Raw genomic sequence first — 22042 nt, 5'->3', positions numbered from 1 at the left:
AGAGAAAAAAGTCCTTAACCTACAAGGGAAGACAGATAAGGTTTGCAGCAGACCTATCCACAGAAACTTGGCAGGCCAGAAAGGAGTGGCAGGATATATTCAATGTGCTGAATCAGAAAAATATGCAGCCAAGAATTCTTTATCCTACAAGGCTGTCATTCAAAATAGAAGGAGAGATAAAAAGTTTCCCAGACAAACTAAAGGAGTTTGTGACCACTAAACCAGCCCTGCAAGAATTTTTAAAAAAAAATTTTAATGTTTATTTATTTTTGAGAGGGATAGAGCACAAGAGGGGGAGGGGCAGAGAGAGAGGGAGACACAGAATCTGAAGCAGGCTCCAGGTTCTGAGCTGTCAGCACAGAGCCTGACATGGGGCTTGAACTCACAAGCCGTGAGATCATGTCCTGAGCTGAAGTCAGACACTTAACCGACTGAGCCACCCAGGCACCCCAGCCCTGCAAGAAATTTTAAGGGGGATTCTCTGAGGGGAGAAAAGATGAAAAAATAAATAAATAAGTAAATAAATAAATAAATAAATAAATACCGAAAGCAACAAAGATTAGGAAGGACCAGAAAACACTACCAGAAACTCCAACTCTACAAGCAACATAATGGCAATAAATTCTTATCTTTCAGTACTCACTGTAAACATCAATGGACTCAATGCTCCAATCAAAAGACATAGGGTAACAGAATGGATAAGAAAACAAGACCCATCTATATGCTGTTTACAAGAGACCCACTTTAGACCTAAACACACCTTCAGATTGAAAATAAAGGGATGGAGAACCATCTATCATGCTAATGGTCAACAAAAGAAAGCCGGAGTAGCCATACTTATATCAGACAATCTAGATTTTAAAATAAAAACTGTATCATGAGATGCAGAAGGGCATTATATCATAATCAAGGTGTCTATCCAACGAGAAGACCTAACAATTGTAAACCCCGATGCACCAAATATCAGAGCACCCATTGATAGTAATACCATAATAGTAGGAGACTTCAACACTACACTCACAGCAATGGACAGATCATCTATCAAAAACTCAACAAGGAAACAATGGCTTTGAATGACACATTGGACCAGATGGACTTAACAGATATATTCAGAACATATAATCCTAAAGCAGCAAAATATACATTCTTCTCCAGTGCACATGGAACATTCTCCAGAATAGACCACATACTGGGACACAAATCAGCCCTCAGCAAATACAAAAAGACCAAGATCATATCGTGCATATTTTCAGAACACAACACTATGAAACTCAAAATCAACCACAAGAAGAAATTTGGAAAGGTAACAAATATTTGGAGACTAAAAAACTTCCTTCTATAGAATCAACAGGCCAACCAAGAAGTTAAAGAGGAAATTAAAAAGTATATGGAAGCCAATGAAAATGATAACACCACAACCCGAAACCTCTGGGAAGCCGCAAAGGTGGTCATAAGAGGAAAGCATACAGCAATTCAGGCCTTCCTAAAGAAGTAAGAAAGATCTCAAATATACAACCTAACCTTACGCCTTAAAGAGCTGGAAGAAGAACAGCAAATAAAACCCAAAACCAGCAGAATACAGGAAATGATAAAGATTAGAGCAGAAACTAATGCTATAGAAATAAAAAAAAAAACAAAAAAAAAAAACAAAAAAAACAAAACAGTAGAACAGATCAATGAAACCCAAAGCTGGTTCTTTGAAAGAATTAACAAAATTGATAAACCACTAGCCAGTTTGATCAAAAATAAAAAGGAAAGGACCCAAATAAATAAAATCAAGAATGAAAGAGAAGGGATCACAACCAACATAGCAGAAATAAAAACAACAATAAGAGAATATTACGAGCAATTATATGCCAATAAAATGGGCAATCTGGAAGAAATGGACAAATTCCTAGAAACATATACACTACCAAAACTGAAACAGGAAGAAATAGAAAAGTTGAATAGACCCATAACCAGTAAAGAAATCAAATTGTAATCAAAAAACAAGAGTCCAGGGCCAGATGGCTTTCCAGGGGAATTCTACCAAACATTTAAGGAAGAGGTAACACCTATTCTCTTGAAGGTGTTCCTAAAAATAGAAATGGAAGGAAAACTTCCAAACTCTTTCTATGAGGCCAGCATTACCTTAATTCCAAAACCAGACAGAGACCCCACTAAAAAGGAGAACTATAGACCAATTTCCCTGATGAACATGGATGCAAAAATCCACAACAAGATATTAGCCAACTGGATCCAAGAATACATTAAAAAAATTATTCACCATGACCAAGTGGGATTTATACCTGGGATGCAGGGTCAGTTCAATATCTGCAAAACAATTAATGTGATTCATCACATCAATAAAAGAAAGGACAAGAACCATATGTGATCCTCTCAATAGATGCAGAGAAAGCATTTGACAAAATACAACATCCTTTCTTGATAAAAACCCTCAAGAAAGTAGGAATCAAAGGATCACACCTCCAGATAATAAAAGCCATGTATGAATGACCCAGTGCTAATATCATCCTCAATGGGGAAAAACTGAGAGCTTTCTCCCTAAGGTCAGGAACAAGACAGGGATGTCCACTCTCACCACTGTTATTCAACATAGTATTGGAAGTCTTAGCCTCTGCAATCAGACAACACAATGAAATAAAAGGCCATCTAAATGGGCCAAGAGGAGGTCAAACTTTCACTCTGCAGATGATGTGATACTCTATATGAAAAACCCAAAAGACTCCACCAAAAAACTGCTAGAACTGATTAATGAATTCAGCAAAGTTGCAGGATACAAAATCAACGCACAGAAATTGGTTACATTCCTATTCACCAACAATGAAGCAACAGAAATAGAAATCAAGGAATCAATCCCATTTACAATTGCACCAAAAACCATAAAATACCTAGGAATAAACCTAACCAAAGGGGTGAAAAATCTATACACTGAAAACTGTAGAAAGCTTATGAAAGAAATTGAAGAAGACACACAAAAAAAGGAAAGATTCCATGCTCCTGGATAGGAAGAATGAATGTTGTTAAAATGTCGATAGTACTCAAAGCAATCTACATATTTAATGCAATCCCTATCAACATAATACCAGCATTCTTCACAGAGCTAGAACAAACAATTCTAAAATTTGTATGGAACCAGAAAAGACCCCAAATAGCCAAAGTAATCTTGAAAAAGAAAAAGCAGGAGGCATCACAATCCCAGACTTCAAGCTATACTACAAAGCTGTAATCATCAAGATATTATGGGACTGGCACAAGAACAGACACTCAGATCAACGGAACAGAATAGAGATCCCAGAAATGGACCCACAAACGTATGGCCAACTAATCTTTGACAAAGCAGGAAAGAATATCCAATGGAATAAAGACAGTCTCTTCAGCAAGTGGTGCTGGGAAAACTGGACAGCAACATGCAGAAGTAGAACTTGGACCACTTTCTTACACCATACACAAAAATAAACTCAAAATGGATGAAAGACCCAAATGTAAGACATGAAGCCATCAAAATCCTCCAGGAGAAAGCAGGCAAAAACCTCTTTGATCTTGGCCGCAGCAACTTCTTACTCAACACATCTCGGAGGCAAGGGAAACAAAAGCAAAAATGAACTACTGGGACCTCATCAAAATAAAATCTTCTGCACAGCAAAGGAAACAATCAGCAAAAACAAAAGGCAACCAACAGAATGGGGAATATATTTGCAAACGACATATCAGATAAAGGGTTAGTATCCAACATTTATAAAGAACTTATCAAACTCAACACCCAAAAAAGAAATAATCCAGTGAACAAATGGGCAAAAGACATGAATAGACACTTCTCCAAAGAAGACTTCCAGATGGCCAACTGACACATGAAAAAATGCTCCACATCACTCATCATCAGGGAAATATAAATCAAAACCACAATGAGATACCACCTTACTTACCCCTGTCAGAATGGCTAACCTAACAACTCAGGCAACAACAGATGTTGGTGAGGATAAGGAGAAGGAGGATCTCTTTTGCACTGCTGGTGGGAATGCAAGCTGGTGCAGCCACTCTGGAAAACAATATGGAGGTTCCTCAAAAAGCTAAAAATAGAACTATCCTATGCCCCAGCAATTGCACTACTAGGCATTTATCCAAGGGATACAGGTGTGCTGTTTCGAAGGGACACAAGCACCCCCATGTTTATAGCAGCACTATCAACAATAGCCAAAGTATGGAAAGAGCTCAAATGTCCATCAGTGGATGAATGGATAAAGAAGATGTGGTATATATATACACAAAGAATGAAATCTTGCCATTTGCAACTGTGTGGATGGAACAGGAGGGCATTATGCTAAGCAAAATTAGTCATTCAGAGAAAGCCAAATATCATGACTTTGCTCATATGAGGACTTTAAGGGACAAAATAGATCAACATAAGGGAAGGGAAACAAAAATAATATAAAAACAGCGAGAGGGACAAAACGTAAGAGATTAAATGTGGAGAACAAACAGGGTTACTGGAGGGCATTGTTGCACTATATGCTAATTTGGGTGTAAATTTAAAAAAATAAAATTAGAAGAAAAAACTGCTGGGAAGTTTAAAAAAAAAAAAAAAGTACCACTTAGGTACCAAATGTACGTAGTGGGGGAGACTGCATATGTGGGGATATATAGGGCAGGGGATATATGGGAACTCTCTGTAACTCAAAAACATGATCAATTTTGCTGTAAATCTAAAACTGTCCTAAAAAATTATACTGTCCTAAAAAATATATATACTTATATGTGTGTGTGTGTGTGTGTGTGTGTGTGTATCACTGATTCATTGTTTTTGTATTGATTCATTAGTTCCACAAATATTTATTGACTGCCTACTATGTGCCAGGTACTGTTCTAAAGCTGGAGGATAAAGCAGCAAATAAAACTCATCAAATCCCCATTTTCATGGAGAGTATGAGGAAGTCAGACAATAGCAGATACATATGTGACACTGATAGCAGTAAGTACCATCAAGAAAAATTAAGCATCTTAAAGGGATGGAAAGGGATGTGGGTGGTGAGGAATCTTTTGGATGATTTTCAAGGATCTTCTCTTTTTGATATCTTTTTGATAGGTGTTCAGGGAAGGCCTCTCTGAGAAGGTGAACTTTGATAGACACTGGGGAGAAGTATGAGATGCTGAGGCACACAGAAATCTGAGGACAGAGAAATTTAGGCAGGAGAGAAAATACCCTGAGGCTAGAAAAGGCTTGGTGCCCGTGAGGAACAGCATGGAAGGCTTATGAAGCCTGCAGCTCTGTGAGTCATGGGAGAGCAGGGGAGACAAAGTCCAGATCATACAGAGCCTGGCCAGCTGGGTGAAGATATAGATTTTATTTTGATTGTGATAGAAAACCACTGGAGGGCTATCAGCTAGAAAAAAAAATTATCTGACCTAATTTACACAATGGGGGACATGAGTAAAAGCAGGCTGGCTATTAGATCCTGATGGCTTGGAATAAATTGAAATTGATGGGAAGTGAATTGAACCCAAGATGTACTTTTAAGGTAGAACCAAAGGGATTTGCTGATGAACTGGACAAGTGTTGAGACCGAGAATCAAGGATGAGACTGATGGTTGGTTCAGATAGGTGAATGGTGACATGGAGAACACTCAGGGACAATTAAGTCTGGGGGGGAAAACTAGGAGTTTGGCTCTGCTTTAGGTCAAGATGCTTATTAGACATTCAAATGGAGATGCTGAGGAGGCAGCTGGCTGTATGGAGTTCAGGGAAGAGGTCAGGCCTGGAGATAGATAGTTGAAAGTCATATGTGCATCCATCACCCAGGCTGGGTGAGGGTGTGAAGAGCTGAGGCCTGAACTTTGGGTTTCTCTAACCTTGAGTGGAGAATGGTCCAACAAAAGAGACTTAGGACAGAGACACTAGGAGATAAGAGGAAATCCATGTACACATATGCAAATCACACAGCAGGCCACCTGCTTTAAAAAAAAAAAGTCCAAGTAGCAAATACCATAGGAAAACCATTAAAATTATTAACACAAGAGACTGGGATATGTCAGGTTTTGGTGTATCCAGCAATTAATTTATACCTGAAAATAGGCTCCCCAACCATCCTTTTTTCCTCTGTTCTACTCTAGGACATAATTAAGCTGCCATTTTTTTCCTCAGCTACTAGAGAAACTATCAAAACCTGAACCGTTTTCAGGTTTAACCATGGATAAGAAATGCCAACACAAAGAAGAATTTATGAGTATGTGAATATGACAAGTTGTGAATAAGTGAATGTATAAAAATGAACTATGTCTTGACTTACTGGGAGGGGCTTACTATTCTTTTTTTTTTTCTTATTCTAAAACTTCTATTAATGGTGGCACATAAGAATCGCCTAGAGAGCTTTAGAAAAATACCAATGACCATCCCAAACCAATTTAATCAGAATTTCTAAGACGTCAACACTTTTTACATTTTTAACAACACTCCCCAGGAGGTTCTAATATGGAACCACAGTTGAGAATCACTGTCTCCATCCATATATCATTTTATATAGCTGTAATTATTATAATAAGTACAATGTTTTTTATCCTTTTTACTTAATATTATATCACAAATATTTCTTTTTTTTGCATAATCTTTATAACTTAAGATTTGCATAATATGGTATTAATATACTATCATATGTTTATTTATTGTGCTATAGTTAAGATTTAGATTGTTGCATTTAATATTTTGAGGCATATTACACTGCATTTAATAATTATTCACCTGCCATATTGTATTCTTAAGCAAAATACTAGAACATAATATGTATATAGGTCATTATATTCATATTGCTTTCCAAAACTTTAAAATGATTTACAATCCCCTGGAGTATTTGGGGAATCAGGTTCATCACAAACTCATCTATATGGAGTATAAAGATTTTTTTAAATTTTTTTAATGTTTATTTATTTATTTATTTATATTTTATTTAAAAAAATTTTTTTCATGTTTATTTATTTTTGAGAGAGAGAGAGAGCACATGTGGGGAGGGGGCAGAGAGAGAGGGAGACACAGAATCCAAAGCAGACTCCAGGTTCTTAGCTGTCAGCACAAGGCACATGGGGCTCAAACTCACAAACCACAAGATCATGACCTGAGCCAAAGTCTGACACTTAAACAACTGAACCACTCAGGTGCCCTGAGACTTTTTTTTCTTTATTTTTTTTTTATAAAAATCTTTTTTAACGTTTTATTTGTTTTTGAGACAGAGAGAGACAGAGCATGAACAGGGGAGGGTCAGAGAGAGGGAGACACAGAATCTGAAACAGGCTCCAGGCTCTGAGCTGTCAGCACAGAGCCCGACGCGGGGCTCAAACTCCCGGACCGCGAGATCATGACCTGAGCTGAAGTCGGCTGCTTAACCGACTGAGCCACCCAGGTGCCCCTATTTTTTCTTCTTTAAATAGCTAGAGTAATAGATCATGTTAATGAGGGTGCTTTGCCTTGCAAGCAGTAGAAACCAACTTAAAGTCCCTTAAAACACAAAAGAGAATTATTTTCTTATGTGACTAAAGAAGTTCAGAGGTGATTTGAATTTGAGCAGTGATAAATCTAGGTCCTCAAATAATGGTTCAGGATTCAATTTCTCATTCTCCAGAGGTCATCACTGCATGCTTCTTGATTGGCTTTATTCTTGGGCAGTCATTTATCCTGCTACTGTAGATTTTTTCATAATCCCAGCCAGTGATTGGGATTCATTCTGATTGGCTCTGGCTAAATGCATCATTGTGGCTTTTGCTACTAGAATTTGGAATTCTCACATGCCTCTTTTGGATTCAGGTTTGAGGTTACCACTCCAGAAGGACAAAGATTCAGAATGGCAGGGGAGAGGAGCTCTGGAGACATGCCAGGCTATAAAAAACATGTCTGCAACATAGATTTAATATATTTAACTTTTCTCTAAACATCATTCAGGTCAATGTTCTTATATTGTTTTCACACCATGTTTAGGGTGTTGATATAGCAATATGTATGTCATTCTTTTTGAAAATTCATTTATGTAACTAAAGTACTAGAGTAATAAGAGTATTTATAAAAAGAAAAAGAAATGATTTTAAGAATCAGGCCTTTATTTTTTAAGGAATATATAGATACTCCTTTGTTTGATATCTGCAGGTCAGGCTTTGGCTCAAATGCTTATTTGTAAAAGTTGAAATGGAGACTCTCCTACTGTTCCATGTGATAGTTCTTTGGAACATCTTGTGCTTCCACTAGTCATGTCTCTGTTGAATTTTAGGAAGGGGGAATATTCAGCAGCTCCCAAGAATGTTGCTTTTTAATTTGTTAGCGGTTTTTGGCAAAGATAAGCCATAACTTTAAACAGTTCACCACCATAACTTTAAAGTTTGCAAACCAAACGAGCGGTCATCAATAACGGAAGTAGTTTCAGTAACGCTAAAAATTATTAATCATTTATTCAAGGTGACAGGGTGTAACACTCAGGCCTAAAATATGCTCATCCGAAGGATGAGAAAGCAATATAACAATCCCCCCCCCCTCAGAACCAGCTTATCATTTATGTGGTGTATACAAGGTACAGAGCAGAAAGATGGAATTTATGTTCATTGCTGAGAGCAGTGCATATATGTTATAATCTAAAATGTGATAAGGTCAAGATTATATCAAATTTTATCTATAGTGATACTGAAACATTTGGTTACATAAAAAATATTGTATACCAAGTTTTATATGTGCTTCTTTTTGTTTTTGTCTATTAAAATTAATGTGATCTCTAATAGCAGCATGCTATGTTCCTATGATACAGAAGGTGCATTTTAATGTGCTATATTAACAAGAATACTGACTAGGAAAGGTTTTTGTTATGTTTTTCTTTAGTGTTGACAAATTGAAGTCATTTGGTAAGACAAAGAGTGGAAACATAGCAAGGTAGAAAACACTTATAATATGACAGTGTATAATACTTTGAGATGACGAATCATATTAATTTTTTATGTAGGCTGAAAATACCTGGTAAAATATATCTGCTACAGATAAATACACAATCAAATGTATAGATTGATATTCTTTTTTTTTTTTTTTTTTTTTTTAAATTTTTTTTTTTTTTTTTCAACGTTTATTTATTTTTGGGACAGAGAGAGACAGAGCATGAACGGGGGAGGGACAGAGAGAGAGGGAGACACAGAATCGGAAACAGGCTCCAGGCTCTGAGCCATCAGCCCAGAGCCTGACGCGGGGCTCGAACTCACGGACCGTGAGATCGTGACCTGGCTGAAGCCGGACGCTTAACCGACTGCGCCACCCAGGCGCCCCAGATTGATATTCTTAAAAATTGATGTGCATAGTAATTTGGCTTTTAACTTTAACTCATGAAGTTTACCTTTAATTCATTATATATTAAAGGTAGTCCAGAGACTAAAATCTCTAAAAATAATATTGGTATTCATTTACCTAAGAATGAAGACATTCTTCACACTTAGAATTTGTAAAAATGTTTTTGCAACTATTGATTAGATACAAACTTCTCATTACATATTAATTTCTAGATCTTCAAATCATTGGGCCCTTCTACACAATCTGTCCTTGCAAATGTCCCATAGTGAACATAATATTTATAGATGATCTCTACATTTCTATAATTCAAATATGGATTCATTCTTGAAAGTTGTGTTTTCCTTAATTTATTCTTAAAATAAGAGCTAGTACTTACTGAGTATTTCTATATGCCACTATTCTTCCAAACAATTTACCTGGATGTTGGCACTATTTTACAAATAAGTAAGCTGAGTCAAGGGAAGTTAAGTTTACAAACACATAGGTCTTAAGTAAAGGCATTCTGGCTATGGGTGCAACACTGTATGACCTCTCACGAAGCCTTATGTAACCTGAAGAGTAGAATTTCTCTCTCCTTTGTAAGAGTTAAAGTGTTCACCTACAGTGATATCACAGAGTGGTAAAAGAGCTGTCGAGGTAGCTGAAGCTTTTTTCTAGGACCCCAATCAATGAACTTTGAAGGAGATGCCAGGAAGTAGTGAAGTTTTGACTAAATTTTCCCATAAAATGTGAAAACCTTAGAAATTTGTCAATGACTGTGTCTTTTTAAAAGTCAACATGAAAATTAATTTTAGTTATTTTTATTGACTCAACGGTAGTAAATCTTGCAAAAGCCTTTGAAAATTTCTCCTAGCATGGTTCTTACTTTGTTGAAGAATCACACAGATGTTATCAAATTTCCTCTGTCTCTCTTTCTATCTCTCTGGTAGTATGAAATACAATGACTACTAGTAAGCCCAATTTGGTGTCATTGCCTTGATTTGTGCTAAGACACTAGCACAAAATTTTTCCCAACTATTTTTTTTTTTATTTTTGGCACCTTCAGTTTAAGTATTGACATAGTAAAAAGGCAAAAAATGTTTTAGTATTATTATAAAAATAGTTTTGGCTTCATTGGGGCCCTGAAAGGGTCTCAGAGACCTGAAGGCTTTGAAGATCTCACTTTGAGAATCATTGCTCTAAGGGAATATTGTTTATATCATACACATCACAGATATTTGATATTAATTCCTTTAAGTAAACATTACAACAGTGCCTACTTTTCTGCCTTTCACTTACTGTCATAAAAGTTAATATTTACTTTCAAAACCATATGCATAACTGGAAGAAGTACTTCAAATAACTGTCCAGTTATGCACTGAAAATCTTTTCTTGATATGAAGAAGAGTACATTTTTAAAAAATATTCATTATCTCTATGATCTTGAGCAAGTTGCTCATTTATCTGTGGCTTAGTGAGGCAGTTGGCTTAAATTAGTGATTGGCAGTTAGGGAAATACTGTCTCCTGAGGGGTTTGTGCAAATATATATATTGTGGCATTTTATTCTACTGAATTTGTTGTTGCAGTTGGGAAGGGGGATCGCTGGCATTCAGTACCCCAGGGTCAGGGTTGCTAAATGACTTCCCAGCCAGTGAGTCCTGCTTAAATAAGTCCCAAATGCCAATAACGATGATACCATCTTTGAGAGAAACACTGTAGCTTTCTATAGTCAAATGGCAAATGCCTTACTCCTCCAGGTGGAATACATTTTAAGGAACAGTAAGTGTTGTGTCAAAGGAGAAGGGAAATGACAACATGTTGCTAGAGGGATATGTGCTAAATGGATGAGCCTGAGCTCGCTCTCTGTCCTTGATGGTAGAAGAGTTGAGAATGGCAGGAGGCGAGATTGATGGCATTTGTGAGAACACCAGGCCTTCCTTGAGGCCTTTCTCCACCCCAAGCTCTGGGTAGTATATCAAGATGATAAAGTCCATTTTCAAATATGTGATAATATAACTGAATTAAACGTTCCAAAAGATATTGTACTTATGTTTCTTGATCATGCAATAGAATGCAGTATGAACAAAGTTCTGGAACAAATGAAACTCTTATTTTTTTTTTCCATACACTGACATAGAAAATCAGAATAAAAGAGATAGGCTTACTGTTTTCAGATTCATTGAATTTTATTTATTTATTTACTTATTTATTTATCTTAAAACAATCCACATTGTTTTAAAATAGGAAATTTATATTCCAGAAAGGGAACAGACTTTGGAATAGATTCCAAAAAGGGAATCACATACTTAGTGGCCAAATGAAATGGATTCCCAATAAAAACAAACAATTGGAGTTTAAAAGAGTATGGCTGGACCAGATATTTGGAATTTATCTGCATTTTAACATTTGAGTCACATAATACTTCTTAATTATTGAGAACTTATATGAGTGAAGCTCAAGTTTTGTTGCTGTTGTTTTTTAGTTTCAGTGTCTTATAAAGCCCAGCTTTTTAAGTTGAAGTGACTATCAGAAGGGATTATTAATTAAAGCAAGAGGTGTTAATATTTTATGCAATTTTATCATGCAACACTCTTAATCTATCTGTGTGTGTGTGTGTGTGTGTGTGTGTGTGTGTGTGAGTTAGCTAGTTAGCTGGGAGCTTAAACTCCAGCCTCTGTTCTGCTCTAGTATTGTGGGTTCAAGATCCCTAAGACATTATTTACCAAAGGACAGAGAAAGGCCAAAACTACTCACTTAGTTTCTGTTTCTTTGGTTGCCTTGGTAAAAGAAGTGATTGAGGAAAAAATTTTAAACCAGAAACTTTTCCCTAATGATTATCGTTTCTACTTATCTAGTATTTAGTACTTTATATCATGACCCTCTTACTCCTCATTTTATTAGTTTAAGAAACTGACCAATTCAGTTCGCTTTTGAAATCAGAACAAGTAGATTATAATCCTAGCTCTGTTTTCATCAGCTTGGTGATGTGGGCAAGTTTCTTAGATCATGACCCTCTTACTCCTCATTTTATTAGTTTAAGAAACTGACCAATTCAGTTTGCTTTTGAAATCAGAACAAGTAGATTATAATCCTAGCTCTGTTTTCATCAGCTTGGTGATGTGGGCAAGTTTCTTAGATCATGACCCTCTTACTCCTCATTTTATTAGTTTAAGAAACTGACCAATTCAGTTTGCTTTTGAAATCAGAACAAGTAGATTATAATCCTAGCTCTGTTTTCATCAGCTCGGTGATGTGGGCAAGTTTCTTAAGCTTTCTGGGACCGTTTTTTCATTAGAAAAATAAGTAATGATGTATATTACACAACTATCGTGAGGATTAAATTATTTTCAATTTATAAATTGCAATGCTTAATGCCTGGCAGAAAGTTGATACTTAATAAAAACTGTTCTCCTTTTTTTAGTTCTTCCTTAAAAAAGTAACACTAATAAACACAACACTTCTGGATACATACTTATTTTAGATTATTTTTACTTTGCTTTGCCCTAGTTTTGATCTAGCGTTCAATTCCTTTGGAGATCTTATTTTATATTTTGGTAGAGGCTTTCATAGATTTGAAGTTTGGGTCTAGGTAGTAATTACTGATGTTGTTCCTCTTCTGAAGGGGAAAAGCTGTGGAAAGAGAGTGTTTTCGAAAGAGGAGATGTAGTTAAGGTGGCTCCATAACTACCTAGGACTTCACGCAGCATCTGACATACAACAGGGCTCTTAGGAAATACTTGCTAAATAATGTGTATATTCCATGTCTGCTGTTCTTTGCACGGGGAACCTCTAAATGTGCTCATGGGCAGGGTAAAGCCTCTTTTCAGGATTTGGCTCAGCACTGGACATTTTTTATTAACATATTTTTATGTGACTATACAAATTATAAATGTATGATGATAAAACACAAGGAAGAACAAATAAGAGTTTAAAAATAATCTACAGTCACAGTTCTCAGTGTTGTAACTACTTTAACATAGACATGATTTTTAAGCAAAATCAGGACCTGAAGTTTAACATCATATCCCTACATGACTACTTTTAGGGACAAATATATGAGAGCTGGCTACATTAAATCCACATTTTGAAATTCACGTTTTAGCATTAGTGAGACAAAATGAAGTTTAGCAGAAAATTCAAAATGGAAATTTGGGCAGTTTTAAAGCAAACAGAATTCTTGAGAACCCAAAGTTTTCAAAGGATTGACTAATGTTTTTAATAAACAGTAACATTTAACAGTATCTTATTTATAATTTCTTCAAGTCCATATTAACACTACTTACTAAACTATTATTTTTATGAATTATGAAGTTGCCTAATACTTTGAGCCTATTTATCTGGAGGACTGGTTTCAGTTTTCAATCATTCCTAACCTTGAATTGAAGTCTAGAATCCCTCTGCCATAGAAAAGAAACAGAAGGCAACGGACAGGACAGCAAAGCTTCACTTGCTCGGCTCCCAGCTTTTAGCACAAAATCTCTGTCTACACAAGTGGTGTCACTCTTCCTTTCACCTGCTTGTGAATGTGAAGACAGGACCACACCAGGTCAACCTGGTTATTGACTTCGGGCATCTCACTTCAAAGGTAACTGGGATTCACCAACTGTCTCAGAGATGTGTGAAAACTTTGCCCTAAGGAACTCTGTGGCCAATAATAGGTTGAATTTGAGAGCATTGCTTTGAAAGTTTATGAAGACTTCCCAGGGCAAGGAGAGGTTGAGCTGTGACTCCAGCCCTCTCCACTAGCATTTGTAAACATTTTTTAAATCCTGTTGTCAAAATTTAAATATCACCTATAGTTTTTCCAACAATAGTAAATTATGAGAAGGAAAATCTTGCCTTTGACTTTTCAACAACACATATGTACCTTTAACATTCTAAATTTGGTTCCCCCCTGGTAAGATCTGCTTGGTTGAATCAACTAAAAACTTGCACCTCTTCACATATTGACTTCTAGAACAGCTTGCATGGTTGTTGGTGTTAAGTGCCTATGTATACACAAGACTCAAAGAAGAGGTAAAAGCGTAATTAGCCTTTGTTGCACTAATTCTGTGATTGAAAATTTGCTTGGAGGTTCTCTTAAAGGTTTTCATGCAATTGGTAGCTATTTAAGAAAAGCGCAGGTCTGTAATTCTATGCACTAGGCTTAACGTTAAATTTTCATTACTTTCTGATGCCAATATTGACTATTTTTGTAATTAAATCCAGTTTTCACTTCCCATTCCAAGCCAGGCAATCAAGCCAGACAAGTTTAGCCTTCTCTTCCCTTACTTTGAAAAAGCATATTTGGTGATCCCTCAGTTTACTCAATTATTTTCAAATGCTACGGTTGACTCTCATCCCGTCCCTGTCTCATGAGAATATATACAAAAATTAATAATGGCAGCAAGAATTGAGGTTTATAATTACAGAGAGTACTTACCCTTGGAACAGCATTTTCAAAATGATCGTTCTTTACCTTTCTTCTAAAGTTAAAGATTCAAGCAAAGAATGAGAATTCTGGCCTTGCTCATCCACACAAAGACCTTAAGAAGAGCTGCTCTGTATTCATCCTATGTGTAAAATAGCCCTCCCAAAGGAACTCCAGACCATCATTGTTCTCCCCTGTTTCTTCAGTAATTGATTCAGGAAGCTTACTTGAAGAATGGGGTTTTCCACTCTATTATCACTACCACCGAATATGTTACACATGGATTGTCAAAAATTTGAATGCAATAAAATGAATAGCAATACATCTACAATGAATATAATTTAGTCCTTCGTGATGTAGAATTTGCAGTTGTGCAGACCTCCATTATGAACATCAAGGATAATTATGTTGTAGCTATAAAAAATATAGGAAATGGACTGAAACAGCCTTCGTCCTTTAATACTCCGCAAGTTGTTTGAAAAATGGAACGCTTCTCTCACTCATTTACTTGTCTCATATGTAGGGGAAGACATAGGGGAGTGAGGAATTGGTAGATGATGAGCTGAGGGCGATGGGTGTGTGGGATGTAGATTTTATTTTGTAAATGTATTACAAGTATAAAAGAAATAGCGACAGGAGCCAGCCTCCACAAGTATCCACCATAAATGTAATCAGAGGCAGGGACAGAAAGCGTGACAGTGAGTCGTGTTATATGGTCTCTGTGATGAGACAATGCCAACTTGTTCTCTTCTTTCCTAGGGAGTTCAAGTCAAACAATAAATGGAAGACTCTCAAGCTTACTCACCAGGTCATGACTTGACGGTTAACTTGATCTCTCTTGTCACTTCCTTCCACCCCACAGGGATTCCCTGCCTCCCTTGGAATTTCGTGCTGGCTAGACTATGCAAAGATAGACACTTTGCAGGGCTATGGTGCAGGGTGTCAGGTCATCTTGAGTCATCCCCAGCTTCCCTTCAGGCCCGCTGATTCTCTTGGGAACGTGGCAGGCGATGAGCCAGTGTGGCAAGGTTTCCCTTCTCTAGATCCCCAAGTATAATTTTTTTTAATGTTTATTTATTTTTTGAGACAGAGAGAGACAGAGCATGAATGGGGGAGGGTCAGAGAGAGAGGGAGACACAGAATCCGAAAAAGGCTCCAGGCTCTGAGCTGTCAGCACAGAGCCTGACTCGGGGCTCGAACCCACGGACCGTGATATCATGACCTGAGCCGAAGTCGGACACCCAACCAACTGAGCCACCCAGGGGCCTCAACTAGATCCCCAAGTATAGAGGGGAGAGCCAGCCTTGCAGCTTCTGGGCCCCGCTTTGCTCTGGGTTGATTCCTCCCCATTCCGTTTCAAAATGCAGTTAGGGTTTATCGGCTGTGTTGCCAGAATTACCACTTTTTGGGGGCAGGTAAATCAGGTATTTCTTCTCACAAGCTGCAGCTTCCTGCTGGGTTGAGTCCTCCTGGAAGGCTTCATTTCCTGCTGAATGCCTGATGAGAGGTGCTGCTCACAGTGAGTCCAGTTAATAAATAGCTCCTCCAGCTGAGACCATTTGTCTGAGGGATATTTCCATCAGTCACAATTGGATCCTGAAATATTTTCCTGTCGTATGCTACGGTCTCCTTGAGCACTAGAAAAAAAAAAAAAAAACAACTTTTTTTAAAGCTCTGTAGTTTTACCGATAGGAGGAAGCCTCCCTCTAAATGAGCAAGACTCAGCAGGTCTGGCAGAGCTAACCTTGATCCTTCCTAGCTGGTGTCTTATTGCTGCTTCTTGCCCAGCCTCCTTTCTGTTTTTTAACCTGGTCTCTTCTTTTATGTTCACTTATTTCATTACTTGAAAGGAAATAGCAGGACCTGGAAACTCCAGTCCAGTCATGCTCTTGGACTCCTGTCTTGCCCTGCGGTCTCTTTTGATCTAAATTTCTTTCTCACTATTACATGCAGTAGCTGAGAAGCCTGGGGACTCTGAAATAAACCGAGGGAGTGTATGAGGACGTGTTTGTAAGTGCGTGAAGCTAGGTATGTCTCCCATATCGCTATCTGATCTCAGGCTGGCTAACTGCAGATCTTGCGGCCTCCCTCCCCAAATAGAGGTTTTATGGCCACACAGAAGTGTGAGTTCCTACATTTAATTACCACATATGGTGAGTTAGAACATGCTCAGCGCTGATTTCACACTTGCGAAGCAATTGAAGGATGGTCCATTCTTAGATATTTAATTGCCTCACGGCTGGAGAATAGGTATTGCCACAGGCTGGTTTCACAAAGAAAAGCCACTGCCCGGATGCTCTGGTTTAGGCTGGCCTCCTTTTCTTGAGCAAAGACAACGTGAAGTCCAGTCTGCTTTTGTAATACCATGTTGGGCATCATCTGTATTTTTTGCTTTCTCCACTGCCTGTTAAAACACACACACACACACACACACACACACACACACACACACACACACCTCAAAATTTAAAAGAAATGGTATTTACATCGGAAATTGACCACACAGTATTCAGGTAGGGAGGACATATGTAGCATTCTACTACAAATACTTATGCAGTTTTATACTTTTCATATGCATGGTTTTATTTGGATTCTTATGAGTGGCTATCTTTTTCTTAAATCTCTTAAATTCATTCAATAAAAATGTTGGCAGCTATAATATGCCAGATACTAGAGTTTTAAATTTCATATCTCATAATTGTTTTTTTCTTATTGACTTTCATATTGTGTATTTAAAATCATATTTTGAGTTTGTGTTTATGTACTATTTTCAAGCTGAGCAATCTTGACTTTCTTGAAGAATTCCAAAATACAGCTTATATTTTTATTTGCAGTATTCAATGGAATCAGTGATTTCCAACTCAAAATGCTAGGTTTCTAATCAAATTGATTTGTTTTGTAGTATTTTATGTGGTAATTAAAATGTTTCTTTGATACACACTTCAGTACATTTTGTTGCTATGGATTCATTTCTCACATTTACTTCCTAAGCCTAAGAAAAAAAAATTAAAAATCAAGCCCAGAGTATTTCCATTCTGGATGAAACCTAATACTTTTTAAGTTCTAGCTTTTTTTACTTAAACCAGGAGATGAGTTGTTAAAGGACATGATTGACCTCCATGATGTCAACTTCAAAAATCAATCAGGCCAAATACCATTCCCCATTAAAAGAAATGAGGGCTTTTTGAGAATCGCTGATTCCTTGACAGCAGCAGCAGTAAAGGTACAAGATGAACAGGAGATTTTTTTATGCCAGAAATAGGGAAATTCTCAAAAAATGATGAGAATATGTCAAAGGTACAAAAAGACAGTCTGAATGAGTTCCCACAGGCGGCATCGAGGACAATTTGGGCATTAAAAAAAAGAGGGGTGCTTGGGTGGCTCAGTCAGTTAAGTGTCTGATACTGGATTTCAGCTCAAGGGGTCATGATCTCCCAGTTCACGAGTTTGAACCCCGCAACGGGCTCTGTGCTGACAGCTCAGAGCCTGGAGCCTGCTTCAGATTCTGGGTCTCTCTTTCTCTCTCTGCCCCTCCCCCACTCTCGCCCTATCTCTTTCTCTCTGTCTCTGTCTCTCAAAAATAAGTAAACATTAAAAAAAAAAAAAGAAAAAGAAAGCCAGAGGTGCATTAAATTGAATAAAACAAGAATTCATAGGTCCAAACTGATAATAAATACATAAGGAAAAATACAATGCTATTCCTTACTACCTGGTAAACAGAGAAGACTAATAAATAAAACAGAGTTAAAAACTTGCCAATTTTGTAACCTTCCCAGTAAAATTGATTCAAGCTAGGATAATCAATAGATTAAATCTAAGGGAAGGAAATTTGATGAAGAACGAGATATTTACATAGTCTCAAAATATCTCTCCACAAATTACTTAATAATTATAAAGGAATAAAACAGTGTATAGTGGGGAAACAGGATGCCATCTTAATCAAGTGGATTGACATTAACAACACCAATAGGAGGCAAAGTTACATCCAGTGTTTCCAAATGTGAAACCATGAGAAAGACACATCACTCGTGTAGCTATCCAACCAAAAATGGCTAACCTGAATTCAATCATCAGAAAACCAAATCCTTAATCAGTATATTAAATGAAATAACTGGGCTGTATTCATCAGAAATGCCAATGACGTGAAAGACAAAAAGAGGCTGAGGAATATTTCTAAATTATATGAGAATAAAGAGACATTACAACTAAACACTGTATGTTATCCTAGACAATATCCTCAAGGGAAAAAAAAATGTATAAAGGATATTGAAACAATTGATAAAATTGAAATGTGGGTTTTAAAATGTTGTATCGATATCAAGAGTCTTAAATATAATAATTGTACTGTGATTATGTAAAAAGTATATAGGATATTGAGAATAAAGGGGCAAGACATGTGACCTACTCTCACAAGAGTCAGAAAAAATATGTATATTTTTTAAAGGTTTAGTATGTAATGTAGATGGGTGAAAGAGATCAAGAACATGTTAAAAGTTGGTAAATCTCAGTAATGAGTAATCAGGTGTTTTTGTAGTGTTTTTGCAACTTTCCTATAAGTTTGAAATGATTTCAAACACAAACTTAAAAGGAAAACAAACAGAAGAGAAACAATAAGCCAACCCATTTTTATAGAATGCTTACGATAGCCCCATTACTCTAAAAAACAGAGGAACTAAGAAACATCAAAGTCTCCATTAGAATTTTTAAATCAAACGTGAGTAAAGTATACTACCTTAGCACATAAAATTATTAATCAAGTAACTTTTATGTAATAATATAGTAAGGTCTGTATTCAAGTTATGTAATAAACCTTCATAAGATAGGAAGGCACATTTATTTATACCATGGACATTCTCTGATCATATGAAACTACAGGGTTCTAAGTTTTTCCTAAAGTCCTGAAGAATCAGATTTATTATCTGGACTTATTATTACTGTATTAGGCCATGTATCTATGTAGTAGGAAAACATTGCCCTAGAGCTCGTGACACTTAATTTTTGGATGAGTTCTGTCATTTAAGAGCTGTTTGACTTAATCAAGTCAGTTAACTGTGTGTGGCCTCCGTTTCCTCACCTGTGAAAGGAGGAAGGTGAACTTTAGGATTGCTGAAAGCCTTTTCACCTTGAAAGGCCTATGATTCTACACAGAATGGAAACTAAAAGGGCTGATGAAAATACTGGATATATTAAATATCCTTTGATAATCTGAAGTTAGAACGCAAAAGCAAATGGTCAGACTTCTATAGAAGTTACTCATTTTGATGCTAAAAACACTTTTATTTTTCCAAGTGCTCCCATACCTTTAATTTTATATGACATTCATGGGAAAGCTGCTGTGAGATACATAAGGCATATTTCATCAATCCAATTTTTCAGGAAACAAAACAGGCCCTGAGAGGTGACCTTTATATCTGTAAATAATATTAATATTTCTTTCTTGGTTTATCAACTTTAGAAATTTGGATTCACATAAAATGAGACAATTAATGCCCCATATACTTCCCTCCATCTCTGCCCAATTACATACCCCATCTTTTTACATTGTCAATGTTTGTATCACTTGCGTTCTTCTACATGGTTGATTACTCTGTGTTTTGCCAATAGGTTCAGTCAAAAACATTTTTTTTAAAGTAAAAAGCTTTTGGAATGCTATAATAATGTGAGTATTATCACCTAAGGCAGAAAGTAGCATGCTTTGGCCTATAAAGGAGATCTGAAGAAATGGGTGATTTTTGTTTGTTTCAATAAATTCAATAATTTTTTAAAAAATCACTGTAAGACAATTACAAGCCAATCTTAAGAGAAGTCATATAGCATTACTGTGTTCAAAAGTGTTCATCAACACGATCAGGAATGTGTTTATATTAATATTTGAGATTTATTTAATTAAAGTCACATTATTTCAAAATTCTCCAGAGAAATTATGGACTACTGAGAATGTATTCATACCCCCTAAATATCTGCAAATGCCACTTTGAAAAAAAAAACTATCCTAAATCATCCAGCATTTTTTATTATTTATGCTTTGTAAAATCCCTTAGCATAAATCTCCAATTCCCACAATATATTCCATTTGTGTATGTGTGTTGGCGGGGGGGTTATGCTTATATTTGGTAACAGTGAATTAGAATAAAGTAAATAAGTGACTTCAATATAGGAATTCTGATATCCTTTAATATGCCAGGGCATAATTTGTCTCATTTGTTTCTAGAACATTTGTATTTTTCCCCCTTTGGAGTAAACCACAAGGGCTAGTAGTTTATATGTTGTGAAATAAACATTCCTGTCTAATACAGTGTGGGGGCTGGGAAACAAGGCCAATATACAAAATAAAGCACATTTGTCAAATGAACATTTCAAATAAAAAATAAAAAAAAAAACATCACAAACATGGTGGATATAACTGGCACATAGACGATGCTCAATATTTATTGAATAAGTCTGAAATTTGTCTTTCAAATGCATTCTTTTTGTTTTTCAATAAATTTACATTTAGAAATTAAAAGGATACATGGAGATCTAACTTTGTGTTAATAAATCTGTATTCTTTGAAGAAGAATATTCCAAGTATTAAGGTCAAATTGATTCTTCTTTTTCAATTTACTAAATATCACACAATATTATAGTTTGTTTCCTATTTAGACCATGATTTCTTCATGCATCATGTCAGTTATTTGAAATTTCTAATTAATTTTCTTTTTCTTGTGGATAGAATTAGAATATGTTTAATCTTGTCAAATATCATACAGTTTATCAGTAAGAATATTTCCTACAGTAATATTTTCCACTTGAGGACTTATTCTTTAGAACCTTCAGATTTCCTGTTACTATTTGGATTGTTGATTTTCTAAGCTTGCTGAACAGCTTTCATCCAATAATTATTTTTCATAAATTTCTAAGTCAAGTTCATTTTTTTCTTGGCTGCCATGACCTTATTTTTCTGGGATTACTTTTTCTTTTGCTCTAATATATATCTCCCAATATTTTTCCCCCAGAAAGTATGCAGAGGAGATAAAATTTTTTAAGCTCTCGCATGCTTGAAAATGTCTTTGGGCTGGAAAAATAATTTAGACAGGTATATAATTCTAGTTTCAAACGAATTTTTCCTCAGAACTTTTAAGGCATTTTCCATTATCTTCTAGCAACTGATTTTGTTGGGGAGAAGACTGATACCAGTCTGATTCTCATTTCTTTATAGATAACCTGTTTCTTCTCTCAGAAAATGTTTGGCTCTTATTTTTTGACATGGTTAAGTTTCAGAAATGGTGCCTGTGTGGGGATCTCTGATTTTTCATCACTTGGTGATCCTTTTAAGTTAAACCATTCATTTAGTCAGCAAAGTAGAGAGACT

The 22042-nt window shown here is 36.2% G+C and overlaps 1 long non-coding RNA gene across 1 annotated transcript; it reads left to right on the top strand.

The window, feature by feature from the left end:
* Positions 1 to 7818: 7818 nt before the first annotated feature.
* On the top strand, positions 7819 to 15015 carry LOC122198740. The gene is made up of 2 exons (XR_006193127.1): positions 7819 to 7924; positions 14753 to 15015. It is a non-coding gene; the product is annotated as an uncharacterized LOC122198740 (long non-coding RNA).
* The last annotated feature ends 7027 nt before the right edge of the window (positions 15016 to 22042 follow it).

This window comes from Panthera leo, chromosome C2, assembly GCF_018350215.1.
Source record: "Panthera leo isolate Ple1 chromosome C2, P.leo_Ple1_pat1.1, whole genome shotgun sequence".
Taxonomy (NCBI): domain Eukaryota; kingdom Metazoa; phylum Chordata; class Mammalia; order Carnivora; family Felidae; genus Panthera; species Panthera leo.
Note: the sequence above shows the minus strand (reverse complement) of the source record. Positions and strands in the feature narration are given on the sequence as shown.